This window comes from Gorilla gorilla, chromosome 9, assembly GCF_029281585.2.
Source record: "Gorilla gorilla gorilla isolate KB3781 chromosome 9, NHGRI_mGorGor1-v2.1_pri, whole genome shotgun sequence".
Taxonomy (NCBI): Eukaryota; Metazoa; Chordata; class Mammalia; order Primates; family Hominidae; genus Gorilla; species Gorilla gorilla.
The window spans coordinates 34,662,910-34,681,922 of NC_073233.2; the positions used below are offsets into that span (position 1 = coordinate 34,662,910).

Consider the following 19,013-nt stretch of genomic DNA (forward strand, 5'->3'; position numbering starts at 1 on the left):
TTAATTTTCTTTAGTAAACATAACCATGCCAATTATGTTTTGCTTAAACCAATGTTGAAATTCACTTGTAGTCTCAGAGCTCATGTTAAAAATCAAAGAAGTATACCAGTCACTTTTCAGATCATTGAGATTTAGGTTAAATAAAAATAAAATAATTGATAAAATAGATAATTGATCTCTAAACAATCAAAAGGTGACAGAAGGCTTATAATTATTTGAATGAGAGAAAGGAGGGGGAGAAACTTCTTAGATATTTGTGATTCATGTTGATTAAATGTATAGATTTATTCCTTTCCTGAAACTTTTGTGTAACCTTTATTCTGACTCATAAACTGGGTACATAACCAGAGATTAATGAATGCTTGTTGAACAAATAAATCAATAAAAGGATACGTACATTTCCAGCCAAAGTAAAAATGAAAATTCAAGGGGAAAAAATATATAAGTTCTTAGGTGTTACTGAGGATAAACTGTACTTTTTCCTTCATGTTGAAGAGGGAGACAACCTGAGCATCAAAGTCTTCAGTATAAATTAAAGCAGCTTGAGGAATAGGTGAGGCTCTCCAGGACATGGAATCAAAAATTCTCAAATTTTGTTTCTGGTTGTGCCACTTATTTGTTCTGTGAACTGAGTAAGTTCACTTATCTTCTCTGACCCTCATTTCCTCATCTGGAAAATAGGAATAACAAATCTTGCTATGACTAATAAATGACATTTATTATCTGTGAAATTTAAAGTGCAAATATTCTTGTAAGCATTTTTTTTTTCTCCTCTGTATTCAGAGCTAAGGTAATTCAGACAGTAAAGGAATGCAGTAGTTGGAACTCTTGAGTGTGGACTTCCATTTCCAATTCTATTTTCCTGTCCATAACCAAACAGTGTGATTTGTGATAGATTGATCACTTCATTCCAAGATGTTCTTCCCTTAGGAGTTATGTGACTTGTAGGAAGGAGAAGAATAATTGTCTTTTTCTGCACTGGGACATGTTAAGGTATATCTTTCCACAGTGGCATCAATGGCTCATGCCTCAACCTGTATCTGAAACCATCATCTTTTTTCAGCATCATTTTGTTAATCCAGAGAGAACCTTCAAAATAAAAGATAATGTTAAGATAAAATTTATGCCAGGCGCAGTGGCTCACTCTATACTCCAAGCACTTTGGGAGGCCAAAGCAAGCTGATCTTGAGTCCAGGAGTTCGAAACTGGCCTGTTCAACATGGTGAAACCCTGACTCTACTAAAACTACAAAAATTAGCCGGGTGTGGTGGCGCATTCCTGCAGTCCCAGCTACTCAGGAGGCTGAGGCATGAGAATCACTTGAACCCTGGAGCTGGAGATTACAGTGAGCTGAGATCGTGCCACTGCACTCCAGCCTGGCTGACAGAGTAAAACTCTGTCTCAAAAATAATAAAATAAAATAATAAAATTTATTAAGAAATAGTCATTTTCTTTTAGTTGGAACATAAACTTATTCCTGATCAAGATAATTTGACATCCTTTTATTGTTTAATAACTTACATGTTGCTTCCTTCATTTTTCTCAAAAAGTACTCTTTATACTAACATTGCTGTGATTAAGAAATGGAAGGAAAAGTGTTAGAGTGTTCAGTTTTCACTCTGATGGAAAATGGTATGGTCAAACCTACAGTTGAGTTTGGATGGCTCCCCAATATATCATAGTTGTCATTGCCACTGCTATGAAAATTACACTTATTCTTTTGTCATTTCAAATTTCTCGAACTCAATCTATTACACACTGTATGTATAGTGACATGCCAACTAAATTAGCAAATGACATTGTTTAAGTAAACTTATGTTTTGTTTCTTATTTTAATAAATAATCCTTTCAAAAGACATTCTGTACATGAACTCCAACTCAGAAGGGAATGGAATGTGGAAAAAAAGAAAGAAAACCTGAGTAACTTTTCCTAAAAATGTCTAGCTGTTCTCAGTTTGTGGCACCAAATGGGGAGCAGGGAATGTTCCAGTCCCAACTGACTAATTAGCCCAACCCTAATTTATTGATAATAATAATGATAAATAATAATGCTAACTAACACTTACTGAGCAAATACTAGGTATTATGTGAAATCATTTTCTTGTATTAACTCACTTAATCTTCACAGCAACCCATGGGGCTGGTACTGGTTTTATCCTCATGTTATGGATGAGGTAACTGAAGTATAAAAAGATTAGGTTACTTTCCTCTTGTCAACTAGAGCTGGGATTAGAAGCTAGTAATCTCATTTTACACTCTGAGCTCCTGATTATAACACTGTTCTAGATCCCTTTCTTATGATTAAGGTACAGCAGTGTTGCTGGAGAATGCTGACAGCTCAGTCTTCAAGGATGTCCCATACTCCCAGCACTTTGTATCTTGTGATAAATACTATAAATAATGGAGTCATGAACAAAAAGGTATGAGAACCCAGAAAAAAGAGAAATTCATTTTCGTATAGTGAGAGGTTAGACTTAATGAAGAGAGGGGTCAAGTAGAAGTTATAGACAAGGAGACCTTTGAGTTAGGCCTTTTAGGGGCAGAAGTGATGCTTATTTATGGAAGAGTTCCTGGCAACTAATAGAAATTCATGAATTACAGACATGAAAAGATGAATAAACAAATAAATGAAGAAATAGGTGGGATTTCAGGGGGCAGAGGAGAGTAGAAGACAGGCAATTCAGAGTCCGATTCTAGGACCTAATATAATTCCAAATTCCTGGAATTCCTCATTATCTTAGAATCCCCTTTCCTAAATGTGACCTTGAGCTGGGTCAGATTTTTGGGACAGTAATTTAGCATAACCACGTACTCTAGATCTTCCTGATTCTGGATGAATTTTAGACTGCTTCTAGGGAAAAAGAGAAAAGAAAATGCATCCTGTTACCTCATTGCTCCATTTCTTGTTATTTTATACTTTTAGTACTTCTGCAAGTGAAAATTAGAGTGACCTGCTGGCATTGTATGTTTGATATATTAGCAGTTTTCAAATTGATATTAATTTTATGAAGATATATATGACTAGCCAGGCCATCTTTTCCTCCTTTTTAATTGTTAAAAATGAAGAAAGATTATTTGTTCCTATAACTAGTTATTCAGAAGCCTTAAGAATTTGGTGGCAGATATTTATCTGAACGATCCATTTCAGAATTTAGATCAGGCAGTCTTACATATTATTTGTACTGTCTTGTTTTTGATATTTACATGGATTCAGATCTTGTCTAGGTGGCAGATGCAATAACATGTTCTCTTTACTTCACCCAAAAATATTGAGAGAATCAACAGTATGCACCTCCACTCCTTAAAGTAGTAGTGTCACACATCAGCTATTATATTTGTATGTTTCAGGATGTTCTTTGAAGACAAGCATATGCTTTCATTTTTAGAGTTTAAAATGTTCAAGTTATTTTAAAGAATGTCAAAGAGAGAGAATTCCCAATTTTAATGGATTGACAAAGATCAAAGATTATATTTTTGGGACTGAGAGGGTAATAATGGAAGAAAGAGTAGTTTTGATGTTTGATGTTTAAGCTTTGTTACTAAAAATGAAGAATAATACTTCCAACTTATTATATATTGTATCTTTTGCTTTGTGGCTGAATTTGAAAAATTATGGAATATCTAGGAAATGTGTTTGTTAAAATTTTTAAAATAGGAATTTGTTAACTTTTAATATATTTTATATTTCTTATAACTCTTCAGTTTTGTCAGAAATATTAACAGTTTCATCATTTCCCAAACATTTTAATTTATTGTATCGCTGTAATCTTCAGATGACTGTATATTGCCTCGAATATTTCTAATCACTTAGAATCACTTCTACTGTATTATAAACTATAGAATAGATCACCTCTGTTTACATTTTTTTTGTGTGTGATAGCATATAACACACAGTAAACAACAAGAAATATTTGCTGACTTCTTACCTCTCCTAATACATAATTATTTATTTAATGACTTTCTTATCAATTGGACTACAAGACTATATGAGGGGAAGGATTAGATGTGTCTTCTTCATTGGTGCATCATCAAAACTTGATATATTATTTGTCTTAAAATAGATGCTCAATCAATATTTCTTTAATGAATAAATGAATGGCCATTTTGTTCATAGTTTTGATGTTTATACAATGAGCTTGACTAGGTACAACTAGTAAAGAAGGCCTTTTAATCAACTAGTTTCTTTAGCATATAGGCACTTACTATTAGGTAGACTCAGACCTACAAAAATAAGAGAAAATGTAATAATTGTCTTTGCACTTGTAGTACCTTTCCTATTCTTTTAAATGGTAAATCAGGCTAAATATGCCATAAAATACAGGGTCAGTCTTCTGTAATTTCAGTTTTCTCATTAGCAAAGTAGTGAATTTGACCTAGAAACACCTATTTCATACACATATTATGTATCGACTTAACCATCAGGTATTTATTCTAAGTCTACTTTGTGCTGGGCACTGATGAAGATGAAGACAAAGGTTTTACTTTCTAAGAATTAACAAAAAATGATCTTTCCTAGTTACATAGCAGATGTCGTAGTATTTATTTGGCTACATATATATGTTTACTGATTTCTTATAATATTTTCATGAATCCCATTAATTTCTGGGATTAATTTTCCTCCTACCCAAGTACATATTTTAAGATATCTTCGATGAAGATAAAGCCACAGACAAATTATGAGAGTATGTTGGTACATTTGTCTAACTGTATTTTTGTTTTGTTCTCGCTTTCGAATGATGCTTAGTTGGGTGTAGAATTGATAGGTTTATGATTATTTTCACTTAGTACTTTGCAGATATCATTTCATTATCTTTTGACATCTATTATGGCTAATGAAAAGTCTGCTTGTCTTTATTTTATAGTTACTCTTTCTGTTTCTCTGATTACCTTTAAGATTTTCCTGTCATTCATATTTAATTGTGATGTGCTTGGTTGTGACTTTGTTTTTATTTGTCCTTCATGAACCAGAATGAGCTTCTTTAATATTTCTATATTCCTGAAAATATCAGACTTTAGCCATATTTTTTTCCTCCCATTCTCTCTACTCCTTTGCAACACTTAGTTTCTTGTATTTCCCACGTCTTTCTATCTCTGTGTTATAATCTAGGTAAGATACTGTACTGGTTCACTCTTAAGGTGTATCTAATCTGCTGTGTAACCCATTTGTTAATTTTTTTAATTGACACAGTTCCACTCATAGAATAGACTCCTCCCAGGATTGTAATTGTTTATGTAGTGCTTCAAAGAACAGATAGTTCTTGAAATTAGCTATAACTGATTATAAGTTTCTTATTCTCCTTTAAAATCATTCAGTTATCTTATATGAGCCGGATGCACCCTATAATTTGTCTTTTTTAGTAATTTTTTGTTGACAGGGCTTTTTTAATGACAGTTATTATGGTATATTACCAAAGCATGATAACGTTTAGTTTCCCCAAATCTCCAGGGGCAAGAAACCACTCTCTTTCCCCACTGTTTACCATATGTGAGGCTGCATTGAAATTTCTTCATCACTAAAGTGTCTCCCCTTAGCAGGTTCATCAGATAGAAAGAAAGATTAGATAGATAGATAGGTAGGTAGGTAGATAGATAGATAGATAGATAGATAGATAGATAGATAGATAGATAGATAGGCATGGATGGCAAGATGGATAGCCATTCTATCAATCAACCAATAGATAGATTAATCGTAGGTAGATCAATAGATACATAGATAGATGGCTCTGGCTCAGACTTATGTTTCCAAGCTGTACTCCCTCATTTGTAGTGGCCTGCTCTGTATGTCTGCCGAAATTTCATGTCAATACTTTAATCTCAAAATGTATAATGTTGAAATTTTCATTATCTTCTCCACCAAAATCGTCTTCTCTTCCTGGCGTTGTTATCCTTACGGTAATATCTGGCTTCCATTTGGTTGCTGCCAACTACCTGGCTGATCACACAAATCTCGCTTTTGACTCGTCACAAATCTCACTTTTGACACCCCACCACTGTTGACTGACAAACCTCCCCTTTAAACTGTTCTTGGTTCCCAGCTAACTTGTTTTTTCTCTTGGTCTATACCTGCCCAACTGTGACTAACTCTAGTCCTGACCAACTTCTACTTCATCTCTTACTATTTAGTGCCTAATCCTATTACCTTTCATCTTTACTAACATGGGTACCTTTCACTTTGCATTTTTAATTATTACCATTGAGTAGTATTCTTTTGCATTGCTTTGGGGATCTTGGAGCATACCCCAGAACCCATGGTCCAGATTTTTATCACCATCCTCTAGCAAAGTCCAGTTTCCCTAAGTCTGATTTCTCTTTTGCCAATAATTGACTGTTACTCAAGACAAATAACTTTTTCTCTCTGGTTCTCGTTTATTTTCTTTCTTGTAAGGGGTAAGTGTATTATTAGACCATTCAATCTCCTGCGTTTTATGATGCTACAACAGCATTTTCCTAGTCTCTGGGATGGAAACTTCAGAGATATCCCTGGGTCATTTTTTTCTGTGCCCCCCACACACAATTTTTCATTTAATCACTTAAATTCTGTCCTGATGGTGGCTCTTAATTCAGTCATCTCTTGTAAATATCCACCATTACCATTGTTTATCTGTTATTTAGACTATTACAATAGACTTCTTAGAGGCCTACCCACGTCTACTTTTTCCACTCAGATCCATCTGCATTACACATATTTTGGAGTTTCTACCCAACCCATATCTTCTTCCCATTGAATTTCATAGACCCCCCCCATCAACTACTGATACCTGGTAAAGAAACCTAGGCACCTGTGTTTATACCACTTTACTCCAGAAGCAACTAATTGGAGAGTCATGTAAATTAGATACTTCTCTCAAAATGTGAGCCAGGAAACTTAGAAACTATAAGTAGATGGTACTGGAAATATAGATTTGGGGACAGAATTGCCTCATTGTCAATCCAAAGCAAGGGGAAAGTCAGAGTTAGGAAAACTGGGAACCAAGAGCAGAATGAAGGCAATTAGTTTGAGGAAAGAATGAATGTCTAGAAAATGGAGGAAATGTTCAGAGGTACACACACACACACACACACACACACACCCATGAATATATAACCAAACACAGGCGTGCAAAGAATGCTTGTCTGATTGCTTCTCAATTCCCTAAAGGCCTAGTAATATTTCCTGCTGTTAGCTTTCTGTGATTCCTATACCACCTTTTAATAATTTTTTAGAATCTTAATTTGAGTGGGCTTTATTCCATTCCTTAATATCCAACCAATTCCCTAAGATATCACAGCTTTACTAATCACATCATTTACTTGCTCAAAACATCCAATGACTCCAGTTACGGATACATTTGATCCCAGACTCCTGAGCTTGATTTTTGAAGGCCTATTTTCTAGTCTGAGCTATTCTTTTTTCATATTTTCTGATATTATTCTACATTCTGGCTTAACTGTTCTGTCTGTTTCCCCTAAACATGTCTTACATTGTATTTCATGTATCTTTGATTGTGATATATCTTCCACCTGGAAAAAAATCTCTTTCCGTCTCCACCAGTTGAAGTATTTTCATCTTTAAGACCTAGCTTAAATGCTGCTGCTGGTGGTGGTGGTGGTGGTGGTGGTGGTGGTGTGTGTGTGTGTGTGTGTGTGTGTGTGTGAGTGAGAGAGAGAGAGAGAGAGAGGAAGAGAGAGTCCATCCATTATTTCCCAAGTTGGGCATGGTCTTTGATTTAAACTAGCACAGCAGTTTGTTCATCTTTTATCTTCCTCTTGGCAATGTGGCATGGCAGGCTTTATACAGTCAGAAAGAGCAGCAATTAAATCTTTGTTTTGCTACTTAATGGTTATATGACTTTGGAAAGTTATTTAATCCTTTCTCTTTCTCAGTGAGAGAAACAGGCAATAAATATTCAAATCATTCAAATAAATGTATAATTGTCAATTTTGGAAATGTCATGAACAAGTAGTACAGGGAGAAATTCCTGTGAGAAATTCATACTCACTTTCAAGATTCAGTTCATATATTATTACTTTAGATCCTTCCCTGAACGTTTCCTTCTTGCCATCCTCCTGAAGTTGCTTACTTTTTCATTATGTGTTCATATGCCTAACTAGCATTTGCTTCATTATACTTTGTCTACCTTATGAACTGTGTGAGCTCTTCAAGGATAGAGCAACCATATGTAATTTACTTGAATACTTTACATCTCTTAGAACATGTGTTAAAGGAATCAATAGACTGCCCTAAAAAAGCAAGAATGGTTGAGTCACATAGATTTGAGCTGACTCTGTAATTTACTAGCTTTGTAAATTTATCTTCTCTGAATCTATTTCTTTATCTGCAAAATATGGGTAGTAATAGCTACCTCAAATGATTCTTGGATAACTAAATCAGATAACATATTTTAGATGTCTAGAGATATCTGTTTATTTTTAACCTTTGTTGAATGAACACGTAAGTATGAGTGAGTTAGTGGGTAATTGAGTGAGTTGGACAGTGCTATACAAATTTCATTAATAGATTCATCAGAAAAGACAAACTTCCTATACCAGTACATTGCTCTTTGAAGGGATGGCTAAGATGTCAGCAGGTAGAGATATCAGTGGCAGTCAAGGGACTGGGAACCTAAAGCTTAAGAAGCAATGTAAGAAAGCTGAGACAGAGGAAAGCATTCCTTTTTTTTGTTGAAGTTGTTATTCCCAGCTGCTACTTTATCCTCCCCACCCTTTTCTTCATCACATTGAAGAACTCTTAGGATAGGCAGCCAACTCATTTCAGGTACACCAGCAGCTCATTAGCCAGGTGACATGTTAGACCTCACACAATAAGCTGTAAGCTTGGAATTTGTTAAGATAATGTGTTTTATTATTCATTATAATTTAAGTTATGATTGTTGAATGGAGATTTCTGTTGCCCAATTATTGTTATTCATTAAACTGTTTTAGAGACAGCATATATATAACAATGATATTGAAGCTACTACATTTGCTTCCTAAAAAGAAGAAAAAATGTTGACAGTTATGCATAGTCTCCTGGAAAACATTAGTCTAGAGCCCTTTGGGCTTCAGCTGTCTATCTCAGAAGTTGTAGCTGTGAATGATAATCTACCAAGTAGGACATAAAAGTTGTTGACTTCGTCTCTATACTCCTTTGATGAAAAATGGACTTTTCCATCAAACTACCAAGCCAATATGCTGTATTTTATTGCTTTGTTCTTTTTTTCTTGTTGTGTTAGTCAATTTTGTGCTGCTATAACAGAATACCTGATGCTGGATAATTTATAATCAACAGAAATGTATTTGGTTCATGGTTCCGGAGGCTGGGAAGTCCAAAATCAAAGAGCAGCATCTAGTGAGTGCCTTCTCGCTATGTCATCTCATGGCAGAAAGGCAGAAGGTCAAAAGAGCATGCATGCAGGAGAGGAAAGGGGGCCAAACTCATTCTCTTCTCAGGAGTTCACTTCCTCAAAAACTAACCCACTCCTGAGATGGTAGCATTCATGAGGACAGTCTCATGACCTGATCATCTCTTAAAGGTTTCATCTCTCAATACTGTTAACATTGGGCATTAAGTTTCAACACATGAACTTTGGGGAACACATTCCCACCATAGGACTTGTTTTTTTTTTTTCTTTTTTTTAAGCCCCTTCACTCTCGTATTATTAGTCAGAGTTCATGTCTCTGTTTTCTATTGTATCACTGAGTAATAGAAAAATAAGTTAGTTTTGGAGTTATACAAAAACCTAGGTTCAGATTCCATCTCTACCATTTACTAGCTTTGTGAACTTGAACAAATGACATGACTATTCTAAGCCTCTCTAAAATAGGATAATGGTTTCTAATTTATAAGATTATTGTAATGATTAGAAATTACCTTTTAAAACTACCTATTCTAGTTCTGGGCACATGATAGGTACTTGACAAAAGAAAAACAATATAAGAATTTACCTTGTCTAATTGTTGATAAAATCTACATCACAAACACATGCAAAAATAATTAAAACTCATGATCATTGAGATCATGAATTCATAATCTTAAAGATCATGAATTCATAAATATCATGAATTCATTATTAATAATCAATGATTAATGAATTTATGTTTCAGTAATTAAAATTCAAGATTATAAAGTACAGGACTTTTATTTTTCTATTATAAAAGTATCTTTGTTTATATGTCATGGAAAATTGTTAGGAAATTTAAAAAAAACTTAAAAACCTGTAATACCATTGTACAACTATAACATAAATATGCTATCGCATGTTACTTTTATCTCTTTATTTATTCTCACATTTTTTGTGTTGGAGTGATTGGATTGTATATAGTTTTGGATTTTTTTACTTACTATTTTATTATATTACTTAAATTTTATGCCAATATACTAGATATCAGTAGAGATACCATAATTTATTAACTTACTTATCATTAGATAGTTGGCCTCCAAGTGGGAGCTATTATTAAAAGCTATATAATAAATAATTTGGGCATATTTAAGGGATTTTTTTTTGGAAGGTGGATATTTTCTAAGCTAAAGTCTCAAAGTGAGATTAATAGCACATATATGCCTTTAGCCCTTGAAACATGCTTTTCAAAATGTATACATGTTCTTCTAGAAACCAAAAGCCTTTACTGGGCACTATTTCTACAGCAATTTAGTGGTATAGAGCAGGTAGGAAAATAAAAGTTGGAGGAGGAAGTTCAGTATTGAATTTGGATGTGAGTGAAAAAAGATATCTATAATTTATGATTTAATTAAAATCCATTTGCTATTGGACATCAGAGAATTGTATATGTAATCTTTAATTCAGTCAGTCTGTTGGTCTTTCAACAAGCCTGTTTTGAGAAAAATGATGAAAACACATGACCTCTACCTTCTGGAAGATTATATGTCAGTAGGAGAGATAAATATTTTTTGAAGAACATTTGTAATACAGTTGAGAAGTGTTCTATTGCAGGTAAGTATGCTACAGGAAGGCATGCAACTTTATCTTCGAGTGCAAGGATTGATTATGAGTATGTGCTGATCTCAAGAAAAAGGCAGCACTGTTAATCATCTGTGTGTTACCATCTTCCAACTCTGGGAAGTGCATATGGCCCAATTCTGGGATCAATAATGCATGCCCTGTAGAATATTCATAAAGGGTTCAAATAAAGTATTTTGTAATGGGTCTCAAATATGCTAGAACCTCCTGCTTAGACTTCTGTATGTGGCAAATGGGCCTCAATCACTCATGAAATGTCCAGTAATTAAATATAAAGGTGACCACCTAAATAGGTAATGGGAATCATGATTCAATTTCAGGTATCCCATCTATGCTGAGCAAACGAAGACATAGGTAGTTGGTATGGTTTGGCTCTGTGTCCCCACTCAAATCTCATCTTGTAGGTCCCATAATTCCCATGTATTGTGGGAGGGAACCCAGTGGGAGATGATTGAATTATGGGGGCAGGTCTTTTCCATGCTGTTCTCCTGATAGTGAATGGGTCTCACAAGATCTGATGGTTTTAAAAAACGGGAGTTGACCTGCACAAGCTCTCATTTTGCCTGCTGCAATCCATGTAAAATGTGACTTGCTCCTCATTGCCTTCTACTATGATTGTGAGGCTTCCACAGCCATGTGGAACTGTAAGTCCAATTAAACCTCTTTCTTCTGTAATTGGCCCAGTCTCAGGTATGCCTTTATCTGCAGCATGTAAATGGACTAATACAATAAATTGGTACTGGGATTGGGGCATTGCTGAAAAGATACCCAAAAATGTGGAAGCAACTTTGGAACTAGGTAAACAGGCAGAGGTTGGAACAGTTTGGAGAGCTCAGAAGAAGACAGGAAAATGTGGGAAAGTTTGGAACTTCCTAGAGCCTTGCTGAATGGCTTTGCCCAAAATGCTGATTGAGATATGGACAATAAAGTCCAGGCCAATGTGGTCTCAGTTGGAAATGAGGAACTTGTTGGGAACTGGAGCAAAGGTGACTCTGTTATGCTTTAGCAAAGAGACTGGCAGCATTTTGCCCCTGTCCTAGAGATTTGTGGAACTTCAAACTTGAGAGAGATGATTTAGCGTACCTGGGGGAAGAAATTTCTAAGCAGCAAAGCATTCAAGAGGTGGCTTGGGTGCTGTTAAAGGCATTCAGTTTTATAAGAGAAGCAGAGCATAAAAGTTTGGAGAATTTGCAGCCTGACAATGCGATAGAAAAGAAAATCCCATTTTCTGAGGAGAAATCCAAGCTGACCGCAGAAATTTGCATAAGTAAGGAGAAGCCAATCCCCAAGACAATGGGGAAAATGTCTCCAGGGCATGTCAGAGGTCTTCACAGCAGCCCCTTCCATCACTGGCCTAGAAGCCTAGGAGGAGAAGATGGATTCATGGGCCAGGCCCAAGGCCCCCCTGCTCTGTGCAGCCTAGGGACTTGGTACCCTGCGTTCCAGCCACTCTAGCCATGGCTGAAAGGGGCCAAGTTACAGCTCAGGCTGTTGCTTCAGGGGGTGGAAGTCCCAAGCTTTGGCAGCTTCTATGTGGTGTTGAGCCTGTGGGTACACAGAAGTCAAGAATTGGGGTTTGGGAACCTCTGCCTAGATTTCAGAAGATGTATGGAAACACCTGGATGCCCAGGCAGATGTTTGCTGCAGGGCTTGGGCCCTCATGGAGAACCTCTGCTAGAGCAGTGTGGCAGAGAAATGTGGGGCCCCCACACAGAGTTCCCACTGAGGCACCACTTAGTTCAGCTTTGAGAAGAGGGCCACCAGCCTCCAGACCGCAGAATGGTAGATCCACCCAACAGCTTGCATCATGCATCTGGAAAAGCCACAGATGCTCAGCAGTAGCCTGTGAAAGCAGCCAGGAGCAGGGCTATACCCTGCAAAGCCACAGGAGTGGAGCTGCCAAAGACCATGAGAACCCACCTCTTGCATCAATGTGACCTGGATGTGAGACGTGGATTCAAAGGAGATCATTTTGGAGCTTTAACATTTGACTGCCCTACTGGATTTCGGATTTTCATGGGGCCTGTAGCCCGTTTGTTTAGGCCAATTTCTTCCATTTGGAATTGCTGTATTTACCCATTGCCTATACTCCCATTGCAACTAGGAAATAACTAACTTGCTTTTGATTTTACAGTCTCATAAACAGAAGGGACTTAACTTGCCTTGTCTCAGATGAGACATTGGACTGCAGACTTTTGAGTTACTGCTGAAATAAGTTAAGAGTTTGGGGGACTGTTGGGAAGGCATGATTGGTTTTGAAATGTGAAGATATGATATTTGGGAGGGGCCAGGGTGGAATGACATGGTTTGGCTCTGTGTCCCCACCCAAATCTCATTTAATAACTCACATAATTCGATGTGTTGTGGGAAGGACCTGGTGGGAGATGACTGAATTATGGGGGTGGGTCTTTCCCGTTTGTTCTCCTGATAGTGGATGGATCTCATGAGATCTGATGGTTTTATAAAACAAGAATTGCCCTGCATGAGCTCTCATTTTGCCTGCTGCAATGCATGTAAGACGTGACTTACTCCTTCTTGCCTTCCACCATGATTGTGAAGCTTCCTCAGCCAAGTGGAACTGTAAGTCCAATTAAACCTTTTGCTTTTGTAAATTGCCCAGACTCGGGTACGTCTTTATCAGCAGCATGAAAATGGACTAATACAGTAGTGTAGAATTAGTTTTATTGAAAAATAGTTATGAAAAATTTCAGTTCTTTCCTTTAATTCTGGGCCATGTTTCTTATTTCATTTCAGCAGTTAATGTTCCTCATTACCTTTTTGTTCAAACTTATAACTTTATTTTTTTCCCTATTGTATGAGGATTTGTAAATCTCAACCACCCATAGTGAGATCATGTTGTCATCAGACTTAACCTGGTAGGAGTTGGGGATTAGATGAGACTCTGAAGAAGTTTAAAAAGAACCTCACTGAGTAAAGCCAATTTTGTCCAGAACCATTCAAGTTCACAGATTTTAATTAACAGTTTGAAATTTGTAATATTACTTGAATTTCAGATGGGTGAGAATTTAACATTATATTAAAGGAGCCCAGGCAAAAGGACATGAGTTGCGTCACCGAGACTTATTAAGTGTGATGGAAATTCAACAGCCGAATGCCGGCAAACAGGTGCAAGAGCTGAATTAATATTTAAACCCTACCACTCAGGGGGAATTGCAATGCATCACGTTGACAGCCACAGCACGATGCTAATTTCATTCACAAGCTTAAAAATCTCAATACATTTAAACACGTGAATGTATTAAATTTTAAAAAGTGTAATTAGCATAAGGGTATCCCAGAACTAAAAATTGCAATTTCTCTCTGGGACTTCAAATCATTTATCTAGCCAGAAGCATGGTGCTTTTTATGAATGAAATATATCTTACTACTTTCACATACAAATTGTGTTCTATTATTATATGTAGTGCAGACTGTTACTAAGCAAGATTTTCTCTTACTTTATGTGAAATTCTTTGTGAGTCATAAGAAAACCAAGGATTCACTGATAGAGTTTCCAGCTTCTGATATCATACATGAAACAGGGTTCTCAATCAATGCTTCCAGTGATGCTAAGTGGTAGAATATTTCTGGAGGTAAAGAAAAACAAAACTAAATGCATACAGAAGTTTTTTTGGGGTGATATCATTAGAAGTGGTAAGTTGTAAGCTAAAAACTCAGCCAACTCCCAATTTGCATTTACCAGAAATTTACCTACTGTGGGTCACTTGTTCATTTAAGAATTTGATGGAAGCAGTAGAGCATCTCCACATAAAATTGCATGTACATGCAAAATCCTATGAAGATTTCAGGGAGTTCATGAATTTCCACATTCCGAATATTGTTTATGATACGTCTTGATCTTTGTCTGGGACTGGAAGGGTATCCCTTATTGAGAGGACTTTTTTCTTTGCCACCTGCTGTGTACCAGGCCTTAAAACGGATTGGGGAAGTAAAGGAAAGTAAGAAAAGATCTCTGGACCTTTTACAGCCTAGTGGAGGTTGGTAGACAAGTAGTACAGAGGGGTAAATAATTTGATTATATATATATATATATATATATATATATATATATATAATTGCAGAACTGCCTGGAGAAGACAGCACATTAGTGAGTATTAATTGATGTAAAGTACAAGAAGAGGGAGACATTCTAGGCCGAAGGAACGGTATGTGCAGAAGCACAGAAATGAGAACAAGAAGCACTATTCTTTCATTGCTAAAATACTGTGTAAGAAATGTATAACAACAAGTGTATTTTAAAAGTTAGTTTTCTCTATCAACATTTCTTAAGCTTTAAATAAAACAAAAATTATTGTTTTAGCTGGGCCTAATTTCCTAAGGTTTTAGCCATCTCAGCCTTTTATTACATTTGTATACAAGCTTGTTCTCCTCATCTTGCTTAACTGGAGAATATTAAGCACTCATTTTTCAAATACAAAAACAACTGTAAAAGGCTCCCTTCCTAGTAAGTGAGTCAAGAAAAGCCCATATATACTGCATTGGATGAGTCTAGATTCTTAATCAAACACATGTAATCAGTACCTGCCCAAAAATCTTGACAATGGCAGCAGTAGCAACTGATTCTTTTTTAAACCCACTATCAAGAAAGCAGATGAAAAAGAGACAAATGTACAGTCAATAACCTGAACTAACAATAAGTTATTTTCAATAGAACAAAAAGGACAAAAGCCAAAGGTATTCATTACCATTCCCAGGATAAGAGACCACAGCAGTTGCCGCCTTCACCAGATGTGCTGTCTTTAGGCCTGACAATGCACATCTCCCCAAGGGAAATGTAGGGAGAAAGCCAAACTCTTGCAACTCGATGCATAGTGATTTGGCTTCCATTAAAACATCTCTCAGTAAAAGCCTGTTCAGGTTTAAAAATTCCACACTCATTTTCTCCCAGAAAATGAGATTGTTGTATAAAATAGCAGACGTGGAATTAGAGCTTCTGGAAATCACTCTAAGCCATGTGATCTCATCTTGGCTTCCTTAAATTCTGATCAGGAAAAAGATGAGATGGCTTGGTGAACATATCATCTTAAAATTGTTGCTTTGTTTTGAGCACCCAGAAACAGAAAGAAGCTCAACAACATTCTTAGGACACTGAAAAAATACACACATATATATAATAAAATAAGGTTTTTTTTTTTTTTGAGAAAACTCATACTGATCTAGACTTCCTAGAATGTATCTGAGATGAACTAGTCAAATAAGACTACTTACAATCCCTGTGAACTTGAGAAGAGACATTTAACCCCTCAGTTTGGTACCTTTGAACGAAAATTAGAACATCTATTTCATACTTCTCAGAATTTTTGTAAGAATTAAATATGTGGAACATGATTAAAACAAAATCTACCTCCGGTATTTTCCCAAGTATGTTATCCAGAAAATAAATACTGTGGAATTGTTATTAAAATTAAAACAGTTTCTTATCAAAAAGTTGGGAAATTGTGGGTAAACAAAGTTATACAGTTATCTTAAGAGCTTTACCATGTTAATGGGCATTGTGAATCCTGGAAAAAGGAGTGTAGCATGTTGCATTTCCCAGACTTACTTGACAACAGATACACTGGTGTTTGGTTGTGGATTGAAGTTTGGAAAATGGTGTGCGATACAGAGTCAATGTTCTTCTGTCTTTCTTCTTCACTCTCATATGAGCATGTATAATTCTTCTTTATAGCACTTAATCACAATATTTACATATCATTCTTTTCATTAGGTTTGAATTTCATGAGAGCAAGGACTATGTATTCAGAAATGTTATAATCCCCAGTGTTTAGTACATTGTGGGTAATAAATTTTTTTAGTCTATACAATTTCTGGTAACCTCAGATGCAATTCAGTTGATAGGCAGACTAAATAAATTGTTTTTTTTTTTTTTTTGAGCTGTGAAAACAAAGGGGCTGGTTTAAAATCACTCCAATATATTTTAGCCTTGTAGAGCCGTGCTTAAAAAGTAAGGCATGGTGGTTCACGGCTATAATCACAGCACTTTGGGCAGCCAAGGTAGGAGGAATAGCGCTTGAGTTCAGGAGTTCAAGACCAGCCTAGGCAACATAGCAAGACCCTATCTCTACACAAAAATTTAAAAATTAGCTGGGTGTGGTGATGCTCACCTATAGTCCCAGCTATTCAGGGGGCTAAGATGGGAGGATCACTTGATCCCACGGTTCAAGGCTGCAGTGTGAGCTATGTCATGCCATTGCACTTCAGCTTGGGTGATAGTGAGACCCTGTGCCCCCGACCCCCCCAAAAAAATACCTGTGCAGAAAGGTGCTCCATGAAAACTAGGCACAGGAGTAAGAAAAGAATAGAGAAAAAACAAAAATGCATTCTTAAAATGCCCAAATACAAGTTGTATATCTCAGGTGGCAAGAGAAATCTAGAAGTTTAATTATGGAAAATAAACTTCTAGCTAGATGGTTTAAATACAACATGGAAGGTTTAGGCTGATGAAATTTGGTCTCTTAAAATCCTTAGCATCAATTACCAAATAGGGTAAAACTAACATTTTTTTAAAGACAATTTTTTTCATACTTAAGTCATTGTAAGTCTCTATACTTTTAAAACATAAGTACTACTTTGTAAATTTGAGAATGTTCCATTAATTTATACATTAGGAAAATTTTATACTTCATTTCGGATGCTGAAATCTTTTAGTCCAATACCTAACTTGAATAAGCATTACTCAGATGCTTCAGGGGTTTTCAATAGCCCTTTATCTTACCCGCTCTCCATTAGTCCAGGCTGAAAGTAGAATAAGCTTGGCAGAACCTTTAAATTAACATATCAAATCCCCTTCCTACCTACTCCATTTTACAACTGAGAAGAATAAGTAACTGTGTTATGCCATTCATAAAATGAGTACTTTATGCCCAATATGCACTAAATGCTTCTGAACATTTTTTAAGGTGATTTTCACAATAATCCTGTGAGAAGTGTTATGATTTCATCCTAGAATGGAGAAACTCAGAAGTGTTTTACCCCACATCAAATAGCCATAAAAAAAGTGAATGATCTGAAAATTGAACTTAGAGCCCTTTCTCTGAAGGTCAGTGACATTTCCATTACACAATGTTTTGTTAATAGAAGTATTATCATTTTTTATGCTTTTTCATAGGAGTGATTAAAAGGTATATGCATAAACATAGTGCTTGCATGTAACATAACCAAAACTTAAGTGAAGACAACTATTAAACTTTAATAACAGACATATAAAATATTAATGGAAATACTGTGTTTCCTGGATGCATTGCTTCAACATTATGATAAATTTTACACAAATAAATTTACACATTTACTATAATTCCAGTCAAAATTTTTATTTTTATATGCTTTGATTCTAAATTTAATTTGGAGCAATTAATACATTGGAATACCCAAGATAATTTTGAAAAGAATGTTGAAAAGAAAGATGATTGTGGGCTGGTGGAGGAGAAGATGATGGGGAGAAGGTTGCCCCACCTGATAGCAAAACTTACTTGAAAAGATATTTAATAATAATTAAAATAACGTGGTATTTGCAGAAAAATAGGAGAAATGCATCAGTGGAACACAATTGAGAATCCAGAAGCAGATCCATCTGTATATAGAAATGTAGTATATGATCAAGAGGGTACTTCAAATGGGTACGAAAAGAATGTACTGTTTAATAAATAAGTTGACTATGTCATTTTGAAAAAAAGTTAGATTTGAACCTCATATACTAAAAAACAAATTTTGTGTGGATTAAATATTCAAATATAAGAAATAAAACCAGAGATATATCAAAAAGTGGAGTTGATTGTATCTATAATCTTAGAGTGGGAAAAAACTTCCTAAATTTAATAAAACCTAAAACTACTTGGAAAAAAAAAGTCTGTATAAAAATGTTTAATTTTTGAATGGCAGAAACTCTACAAAATTAAAAGACATTTACAAATGTTCAGGAAAAAATATTTTTAACTATGTAAATAGTTGACAAAAGGTTAATATCCTTATTTTATAAATAGCTCTTCCAAATCAGTAAAGCAGAGACCAACATCACATCAGGAAAATGGATAAAGG

At 35.6% G+C, this 19,013-nt stretch overlaps 1 protein-coding gene across 2 annotated transcripts in view; it reads left to right on the forward strand.

Annotated features, from left to right (window-relative positions):
- METTL15 (methyltransferase 15, mitochondrial 12S rRNA N4-cytidine) overlaps nt 1-19,013 on the forward strand; it is a 225,727-nt gene that overhangs the window by 195,404 nt on the left and 11,310 nt on the right. The gene's annotated exons all lie outside the window — the stretch shown is intronic.